The following is a 9,824-nucleotide window of genomic DNA, read 5'->3' on the forward strand; positions in this document are numbered from 1 at the left end:
GCTGCGTTCACAGGCACAGAGGCTGCATTCACAGGCACAGAGAGGCCGCGTTCACAGGCACAGAGAGGCCGCGTTCACAGGCACAGAGAGGCCGCGTTCACAGGCACAGAGAGGCCGCGTTCACAGTGAGGCTGTGTTCACAGGCACAGTGAGTCTGCATTAATGGGCAGTGAGGCTGCGTTCATGGACACAGTGGGGCTGCAATGATGGGCACAGTGAGAGTGCATTGATGGGCATAGTGAGGCTGCATTCATTGGCACCGTAAAGCTGCATTTGATGGGCACAGTGAGGCTGCATTGATGGGCATAGTGAGGCTGCATTCATGGGCCCCGTAAAGCTACATTACTGGGCACCATAAAGCTGCATTTGATGGGTGCAGTGATGCTGCATTTACTGGGAACAGTGAGGCTGCATTGATGAGCACAGTGAGGCTGTATTGATGAGCACAGTGAGTGTGCATTGACGAGCACAGTAAGTGTGCATTCATGGGCACAGTGAGTGTGCATTCATGGGCACCGTAAAGCTGCATTTGATGGGCACAGTGAGGCTGCATTTCATGGGTACTGATATTCTTTATGTTAATATTGTTAAAGTTGTTGTTATTTATTTTTGGAACTTAATTCTGCTTAAAACATTTTACAGTGTAATTTCATGAGATAATTTACAAGGGCGTGATTAGGGGTGGACTTAGGGGTGGGGCAGGGGAGAGGTTGGGTGGGGCAACTGGTGGTGAGTAACTCTTAAGGCCTGGCTAGTGGCTCAGGACTTGAAATGTTGAGCCCTGCTCTGGACAGTGTGAGGAGTGGAGGCCTGTAATGCACACATTGCTCTAGATGGTGGGGAGGCCTGTAAATGCTGCACAGTGCTCTGGACAGTGTGAGGAGTGGAGGCCTGTAATGCACACATTGCTCTAGATGGTGGGGAGGCCTGTAAATGCTGCACAGTGCTCTGGACAGTGGTCCGAGGAAGCCTGTGATGTGCACAGTCGAGAGGCCTGTAAATGCTGCACAGTGCTCTGGACAGTGGTCTGAGGAGGCTAATGCACACAATGCTCTGGACGGTCATCTGAGGAGGCCTGTAATGCTTCACAGTTCCAAGCATGCTACACCACTAATCATGCTACTGTAGTTTCCTTGCTTGCTGGGAGGGGAAACACTCACAGGCTTTACAGGCAGAGCTCCAGGGAAACTGGAAGTTCATTTGGGTATGCTTCCCTCCCTCACATTGTTCCATTTTTACTTAGTTTTTGTCAATTGACGAAAATTTGGGACAATTTTAGTTTAGTTTTCATCACTAGAAACATTCCGCTGATGAAAATGATAATGAAAATATTTTCATCTACAAAATTACCATTGGTCCTTGTGCCCTCACACAGCTGTAACAAACCACTTCACTTGAAATACTTGGAACCTGTTTTGCTGCCTAATGCAATTTACAAACCAGTTCCTCTTTTGATTTGTCCTATATTTCAAACTGCCTGGCTTGGCACACAACAGATGGCATACAACACATGGCTAGAATAGGCATGATTGCAAAATAAAAGATAGGATGGACAAACAAAGAATATGAAGGGAACTGTTACTATATGTCTATATATGTAGAAAAAAAATACCGGCTTTTCTCAAGAAACTACTTTCACAGAGGAGTAGCCAGTTGTTGCCTTGCCAGCTGGAGGGTGGAGCTGTAGGCTCTTGAACCCACTCTTCTCCTTCACCCCCAACCACTGGGCTCTGGGTGTACATGGTTGTGCTGTGGGTTGTGTAGAATCCCCCACTCGCCCCCCCCCCCCCCCCATCATTGATGTCAGCAGCAGTGCGATCGAGATTTGTGAGGTGGGAAAGTACCTAGATAGCAAGGACAACTTGCCACAGGTTTGTGGTAGTATTGAATTGTAAGTCTTGTTAACTTGCTGCACATCTTCCCTGGCAAGTTGTACACTTCCAGAGCACTTGAAGTACAACTTCCAGTTGACACTTTTCCAATTTGTCTAAAAACGGCAACGGCCACAGCCGCCACAAGTGTTGTTTCCCCTTGTGTTCAGTGCAGAGGAGAGGGGCAGCCAATCAGCTTCTCTCTTCAGTGTACAAATAGAAAATTCGATTATACACTGAAGCCTATTGGCGGCCCATCCCCCACCTGCCCGACCTTCGTCCATCTGCCCTCCCTGCACTGCGTCCACCTGCCCACCCTGCACTATGTCCACCTGCTCAACCTGCACTGCACCCTTCTGCCCATCCTGCACTGCGGACTCCTTCCCATATTGCACTGCGTCCACCTGCCCATCCTGCACTGCACCCTCCTGCCTGTCCTGCATTGCGCCCTCCTTCCCTTATTGCACTGCGTCCACCTGCCTGACCTACATCCATCTGTACACCCTGCACTGCGTCCACCTGCCCGCCCTGCGTCCATCTGCCTGCCGTGCACTGCGTCCACCTGCCCACTGTGCACTGCGTCCACCTGCCCAACCTGCACCCTCCTGCCCGTCCTGCACTGCGCCCTACTTCCCATATTGCATTGCGACCACCTGCCCGACCTACGTCCATCTGCCCGCCCTGCACTGCGTCCACCTGCCCGACCTGCGTCCACCTGCCCAACCTGCACTGCACCCTTCTGCCTGTCCTGCACTGTGCCCTACTTCCCATGTTGCACTGCGTCCACCTGTGCGACCTGCGTCCATCTGCCCGCCCTGCTCTGCGTCCACCTGCCCACCGTGCACTGCTTCCACCTGCCCAACCTGCACCCTTCTGCCTGTCCTGCACTGCGCCCTAATTCCCATGTTTCACTCCATCCACCTGCCAGACCTACGTCCATCTGCCCGCCCTGCACTGTGTCCACCTGCCCACCCTGCACTGCATCCACCTGCCCGACCTGCGTCCATCTACCTGCCCTGCACTGTGTCCACCTGCCCAACCTGCATCCATCTGCCCTATTCCCTGTAAACCATGCCCATGCTTTGCGCGCTTGTTTCCTGTTTTTCGCGCGCCCTTTTCCTGTTATGCTATGCCACACCTACAAATTAATGCCCCACCCCCTAATTAAAACCTACATGCAAAAAAAGTGTCCCGAATTTTTATTTTTTTTAGTTTTGGAAACAATGGGTGAGTGATAATCATGAGATCTGATATGGAGTTCAGAGAGGTAGAAATCAAGGAGTGACTTACCCCAATATCCCATTGGTGTAACACAATTTGGAATGTTTTATTTTTCCTTGTTTATATGCTGAGATTTAGAAGAAGTGAGTATTTAACGAGAGGTGGAAATAGAAACTTCAAAGACCCAGTGGATAAAAACTGGTAGTTCCGCCACTGTATAGAGGACTACAAATCCCAGCATCACAGTAACAATGCAGAATTCCACCAGCAATAGGGGGTGTATATAGAGAGCCATGCATTGTATATAGAGAGATGACTGCACTGTACTATGTTATAAAGAGATCCATGTACTGTATACAGGGACACCCATTGATTGTGCTGTATACAGAGAGACCCATGCATTGTACTGTATACAGAGAGATCCCTTTCATAGGAACAGGGCCGGCCTTTGCGTTGTGCGAGTTGTGCGATCGCACAAGGCGCCTTGGACAATACGGGCGCCGTCACATCTTGCAGTCACTTTACTAATAATGTGTTGAATGTGACAGGAGCAGGGGCGGCCGCCGCCCGTGTCACTGCTCGGCAAGAGCACGGCACCCCGGCGCTGCGGAGGGGGGGGGAGCGTCGCGCCCGCTGACACTCATGCACGGGGTCTTGACCCTCCCTCCTCCTCTCCTCTCCTTGTCTCAGGTGGTACTGGCCTGGGTAGCGCGGCGCCGTAGCGTAAAGCGTGCATGCGTGATGCATGCCGCTGAGCTTCAAATCCTAATGGCGCCAAGAGACAGCAGAGCACTGACCGACTGAAGCCGGGACCTGCCTGACAGACTGCCGTAACTCTGAAGAAAAGTAACGGTAAGGCAGCCCGTCCCCTCCCCCTTATCTAGCAGGCTCACACCTGTCATTCCCTCTCCCCCCCCACCTGTACACCAGATTTGAGCCTGTAAAACATTTTTTTTATGTTATAGCAAAACATAAAATTATAATTTTTTTTCAAAATTGGTCTTTTGTTAGAGAAAAAAAAACGAAAAAAATAAAACGCAGAGGTGATCAAATATCACTGTGCAGTTGTCAGCTTAAGTTAAAGTGGAGGTTCACCTAAAAAACATTTTTTATCATTGCATTAGGCTATTTAGTAGAATGAGAATCTGCGTTTGTTTTTTAAAAATGCTAGCGGGACATACCTTTTTCTATATAGATGATCAACGCGGCTTCCGGGTATGGTCGTCGGGGCTGGGCGTTCCTAATTGATTGACAGGCATCCCGACAACGCATACAGCGCGTCACGAGTTGCCGAAAGAAGCCGAACGTCGGTGCGCAGGCGCCGTATAGAGCCGCACCGACGTTGGCTTCTTTCGGCTACTCGTGACGCGCTGTATGCGTTGTCGGGATGCCTGTCAATCAATTAGGAACGCCCAGCCCCGACGACCATACCCGGAAGCCGCGTTGATCATCTATATAGAAAAAGGTATGTCACGCAGATTTTCATTCTACTAAATAGCCTAATGCAATGATAATTTTTTTTTTTTTTTTAGGTGAACCTCCACTTTAAGCAGCGCACATAGCAAAACATGGCCTATCATGAAAGGGGGGGGTAAATCTTCCAGAGGTCCGATTTTTTGCCCAGAGTTTATTTATACTTCAGGCAGTCTGTAATTGGCCTGTACTCCTACAGAGGATCACTTCATGTTTGTGACACCCCATGTTTATTGCCTGAAGTATAAATAAACTCTGGGCAAAAAAATGTCACGGTTTAACCACGTGAGCTCTGGAAGATTTACCCCCCCCTCCATGACAGGCCATTTTTTGCGATGTGCACTGCATAATTTAAGCTGACAACTGCGCGGTCATGCAACGCTGTACACAAATAAATGTTGTATTTTTTTCTCTGTGGTATTTGATCACCTCTGCGTTATTTTATTTTTTCTGTTTTAACAAAAGACCAAATTTGAAAAAAAAAATGTTTTACTTTCTGCTATATAACATATCCAATTGTATTAACATTTTTTCATAAATTTAGGCCATGGGTCTCCAAGCTTTCTAAACAAAGGGCTGGTTTACTGTGCCTCAGGCTTCAGGAGGGCCAGACTGGCCATTTGGAGTACAACATGTCCTGATGTCAGTGGGGAAAAAACCATGCTCCATCTTTTGTGTCAATGGGAGAAATTGTGCCCCATAATTGGTGTTGTCAGGAGAAATTGTGTCCCGTAATTGGTGTCAATGGGAGTAATGGTTGCCCCATAATCGGTGTTGTCAGGAGAAATTGTGTCCCGTCATTGGAGTCATTGGGAAAAATTGTGCCCCATTATCGGTGTCATTGGATGAATTGTGCCCCATCATTGGTGGCAGTAGGAGGAATTGTACCCAAGGGCCGGAATAAAAGCAAGCAACGGGCCACATCTGGCCCCCTGGCCGCAGTTTGGAGACCTCTGATTTAGGTCAATGTTGTTGTATAAAAATATCCTAATAAGTGTCTACAAACTATGGGATATATTTATGGAATTTCTTTTTTTCTAGTAATGGCGGAGATCAGGGACTTATAGCAGGGCTGCGATATTGTGACTGACAATCTGATACTTTGTGGGAACCAGTGACACTAATACAGTGATCACTGTACTAATGACACTGGCTGGCAAGGGGTTAATCATCTAGGGCAGGGGTCTCCAAACTTATTAAACGAAGGGCCAGTTTACTGTCCTTCAGACTTTAGGGGGCCGGACTGTGGCCACTGGAAATAGCAAAAATGTTCCGGTATCAGCAGGAGTAAACAATGCCACGTTTTTTGGTGTCAGTAAGAGGAGGAATTGTGCCCCATTGTTGGTGTTATTAGAAGGAAATTGTGCCCCATTGTTGGTGTCATTAGGAGGAAATTGTGCCCCATTGTTGGTGTCATTAGGAGGAATTGTGCCCCATTGTTGGTGTCATTAGGAGGAATTGTGCCCCATTGTTGCTGTCATTAGGAGGAATTGTGCCCCATTGTTGCTGTCATTAGGAGGAATTGTGCCCCATTGTTGGTGTCATTAGGAGGAATTGTGCCCCATTGTTGGTGTCATTAGGAGGAATTGTGCCCCATTGTTGCTGTCATTAGGAGGAATTGTGCCCCATTGTTGCTGTCATTAGAAGGAATTGTGGCCCATTGTTGCTGTCATTAGGAGGAATTGTGCCCCATTGTTGCTGTCATTAGAAGGAATTGTGCCCCATTGTTGCTGTCATTAGGAGGAATTGTGCCCCATTGTTGGTGTCATTAGGAGGAATTGTGCCCCATTGTTGGTGTCATTAGGAGGAATTGTGCCCCATTTTTTATGTCAGAAGATGAAATATTGCCCCAAGGGCCAGATAAAAGCAAGTAAAGGGCCACATCTGGCCCCTGGGCCGCATTTTGGAGACCCCCTGATCTAGGGCAATTAAAGGCTTAACTGTTATTCAAGCAAAGCCTCATCTGCAATCCCAATGTGCTGGTAAAGCACCGCTAAGACCCTAACGTTTTAGGACGTTTTTGCAGTGCCTCAGTGTGAAAGGGTAAGGCGTTTTTACAGCGCTTTTTATTCATTTCAATGGAGAGGGGCATTTTTGGAGCGTTTTTTTTTCAGTGCCCAAAAGCTACTCCAAAGATGCTGCTTGCAGGACTCAGTGTGAAAGGGTCCATTGAATGAATGAAAAACGTGCGGCACATGCGAACTGAATCGCTTCTGGGCGCACTTAAATTGTCTGTTTGTTTATTAAAACAAATTATTTGTTACAAATATTTTTTTCCTCTTTGTGTATGTTTAGGTGACCAGGGGGCAAGGGGGTGAAGATGGGGGGGGGCGCCAGAAGATTAGCTCGCACAGGGCGCCTGAACACCTAAGGCCGGCCCTGCATAGGAAATAGGAAAAGGTGGATACTTTTGTCACCATCTATACCAGGCTCACCTCACTCTACAGAGGTCTCAGGTCACGTGACCTTTCGGGTCTAGGCATGCCTTTATTCCCTAACAGTAGATTAGGGAGATGAGCGGAGGGTTCCCCCACTACTGGTTTCAAATTGTGCTGTATTGGACTTGGTCTATAAATGGATAGATTTGCCTCCTACATTGTGTGCAATCATTTCCCTCTTCCATTCTGTTAACGCCTTCTATAGCTTTTTTCCTGGCTGGCTATTCTCTGCAATCTCTGTATTAATGCATCTGTTGCCCCTCGATCTGAAAAAACGATTCCCATCATGGGATGACCAGTGTATTTGTGTATATGTAATATTAATAACAAAAAAATAGTGCGCTAGTTTAAGAAGCTATGCAGCAAAAATAGTCAATTAGGCAGGAATAACTATCCCTCATTTAAAAAAAAAATGATAATGTTGTGAAACAATGATAAGTTGCACTAATTAAAAAAGCAAAGAGGGAAGAGAGGTGGAGCTGCCTGTGTGGTATCTTAAGGAGCCCTGACCAATCCTCAACTTGGATAGGCAGGGGGCAGGCCTCCTTAAATACTGGGGGTCAGCCCAGCTGGGGAGGAGTTGTTGGGTGGAAGAGATGGAGTGAGAGAGTGTGGAGACTGTCTGGGCCATGGGGAGCTCCCCAGTCTGGGGGGGTGACCCTAGGCTGGGGCTCGGGTGCATCAGGGAGGAGTGAAGAGATTCTGGAAACAGAGGCACATGAGAGAGCAGGAAAGAGGACAGCAGGAGAGAACACCATGGAGGACTACCGGTGGCAGCCAAGAGGGCTGGTGAGTGAGCACAGTCAGGGGGACTGGGCAGGCATGCCTAAGAGAACTGGGAGATTGACAGATGGGTGCAGAAACAGTAAAGAGAGGACTGTGGAGAAGGGCAGTGAAAAGGGTTTTTTGCAGCCAGGCTGGCTGGCAGGGCCTAAAGAGAGCTATATGGGAGTGGTAGCAGAGCAGAACACAGCTATCACATGAACTGACAATGATAAAGTGCACCAATTCAAGAAGCTATGCAGCAAAATAAAACAAATATGCATGAATGACTATCCCTCATTTAAAATAAAAATAGAAATGCAGTAATATGCGTATGTAGCGCCCTCCCCTTTTAGTTAGTGGGGCGTTACGCTAAAGTTAGTAGGGAGTGGGAGATTTCAGTTGCTCCCACTCACAAATTGTTTAGTTTGTGCTGTTGCCAGTTTGGTACTGCCTCATGGGTCAGTCTGCGTGTCAGGGGTGTGTTATCACCCCTGGGCGACAGTTGGCGCTAGAGGGGTTCTGACAGGCATATCTTTCCTCAGTAGCCAATCAGAGGGGTTTTCCCTTTTCGGGCATGCTGGTGGGGGGTATATCTGTGGTGACCGCAATGAGTAGTTCTGTTCTACTCGGGGCCCGAGTCCCAGGTGCGGCATCCACCTTCAGAGTGCGCGCATTCCATGAGCCCCGCCATCGAGGCCTGCCTGGCCGAAGCTACGCACCTACCGAAACCTCACCTTGATGCTGAGAGGGACCCCAGCGGCTCACTGGGTCCCAGATCCTAAGCTGGGAGCTGTACAATGGGGGGTCTGCTCTGGAGAACCTAGATACAGAGGTTGTCTGCGAGGTCTGGACGTGCCATCGGGGATCCGGTCACCACGCCACATGACAGGTACATTTTAGCTGTCTATTGGTGACCCTGAATTGGACTTACTGGGAGGATTCGCTAGTTCTACCATTTAACCATATTCAAATATATATACCAGGCCTGTGCAGGGGCCCTGTTTTCCTCCCAGTGACTTTATTTGCAAGTGACCTTCTTGCTGCCAGGCTCAAGTTAATCACCTGTCCAGGGGCACTTTACCTACTCTGGCGGGAGTGGCGACGTTTGAACTGTCTATGCTGAGAGCAGGCTTGCTCCCCATGTTCTTGATATCCAAGGCCTGATACTGCAGTTTTTCTCTCTGCTCATCAACCCTTTTCCTATTGTGTGCCATGTTGATGTTGGCTATGTTGGCCTTGGAATAAAGCATTGGAAACTCACACTGTTGTCTGAACATTTGCTCCCTATCCACACTCACAAGTTGTACCCCTAGACAAGAGAACTTGGTAACTTAATACGCTGGTCCCCAAATTATCCAGCGGCTCCTTCGGGGGTGAGCGCTACACGATAATAGGTTAAATAGTGATGAAGTGTGCTAATTCAAGAAGCTAAGCAGAAAAAATTGATGTAGCACCCTGGTGTTTAGGCAGGGTTGCTAAGTAAATTTAGTTTGCCAGCCAGTTGTTTTCCTGGTTAATTGTTTGTAGATCCACAGATTCCTCTCTAGTTCTGGACTTGTTGCCCCTTCTCTCTTCTGTCGCTAGGTGGCACTATGCTGGTGACATTAGATAGACAAGGGCTAAGCAAGGTCAGGTTATGAATGGATGGGGTGTCTAAGCCAATGGGCAGGGGTTTCTTTAAGCTCTTTGGCATGCTGGGAGAGCCTATTTTTTTGGGTGGAGTCAGGTGATCAGGGTTCTGTGCCACCTGGACGACTGTTTGGGTGGATGTGTGTTATGCTGCATCGGGCTGCTAGGCTGGAATACTGAGGCCTATCCCGGGGAATGCTGGCTGCTAGGCTTTCTGAGGCCTATCCAGAAGCAGGAGAAGCAGCACATAGTTGGGACTGCAGGATGGGAGTCCAACCGCGAGTAACAGTTCAGCTGGACGGGGAACCAGTTGTGGTCGGAGGTAGAGGGGAAGCCGTCGTCACTAAGGGACCATCCACCTTGTTACCGGAGACCACTGTGAGTAAGCTGGAGCCAGTACCAGAGCAGTCTTCTCACCAGCCGGGGA

This window comes from Rana temporaria, chromosome 3 (assembly GCF_905171775.1).
Source record: "Rana temporaria chromosome 3, aRanTem1.1, whole genome shotgun sequence".
Taxonomy (NCBI): Eukaryota; Metazoa; Chordata; class Amphibia; order Anura; family Ranidae; genus Rana; species Rana temporaria.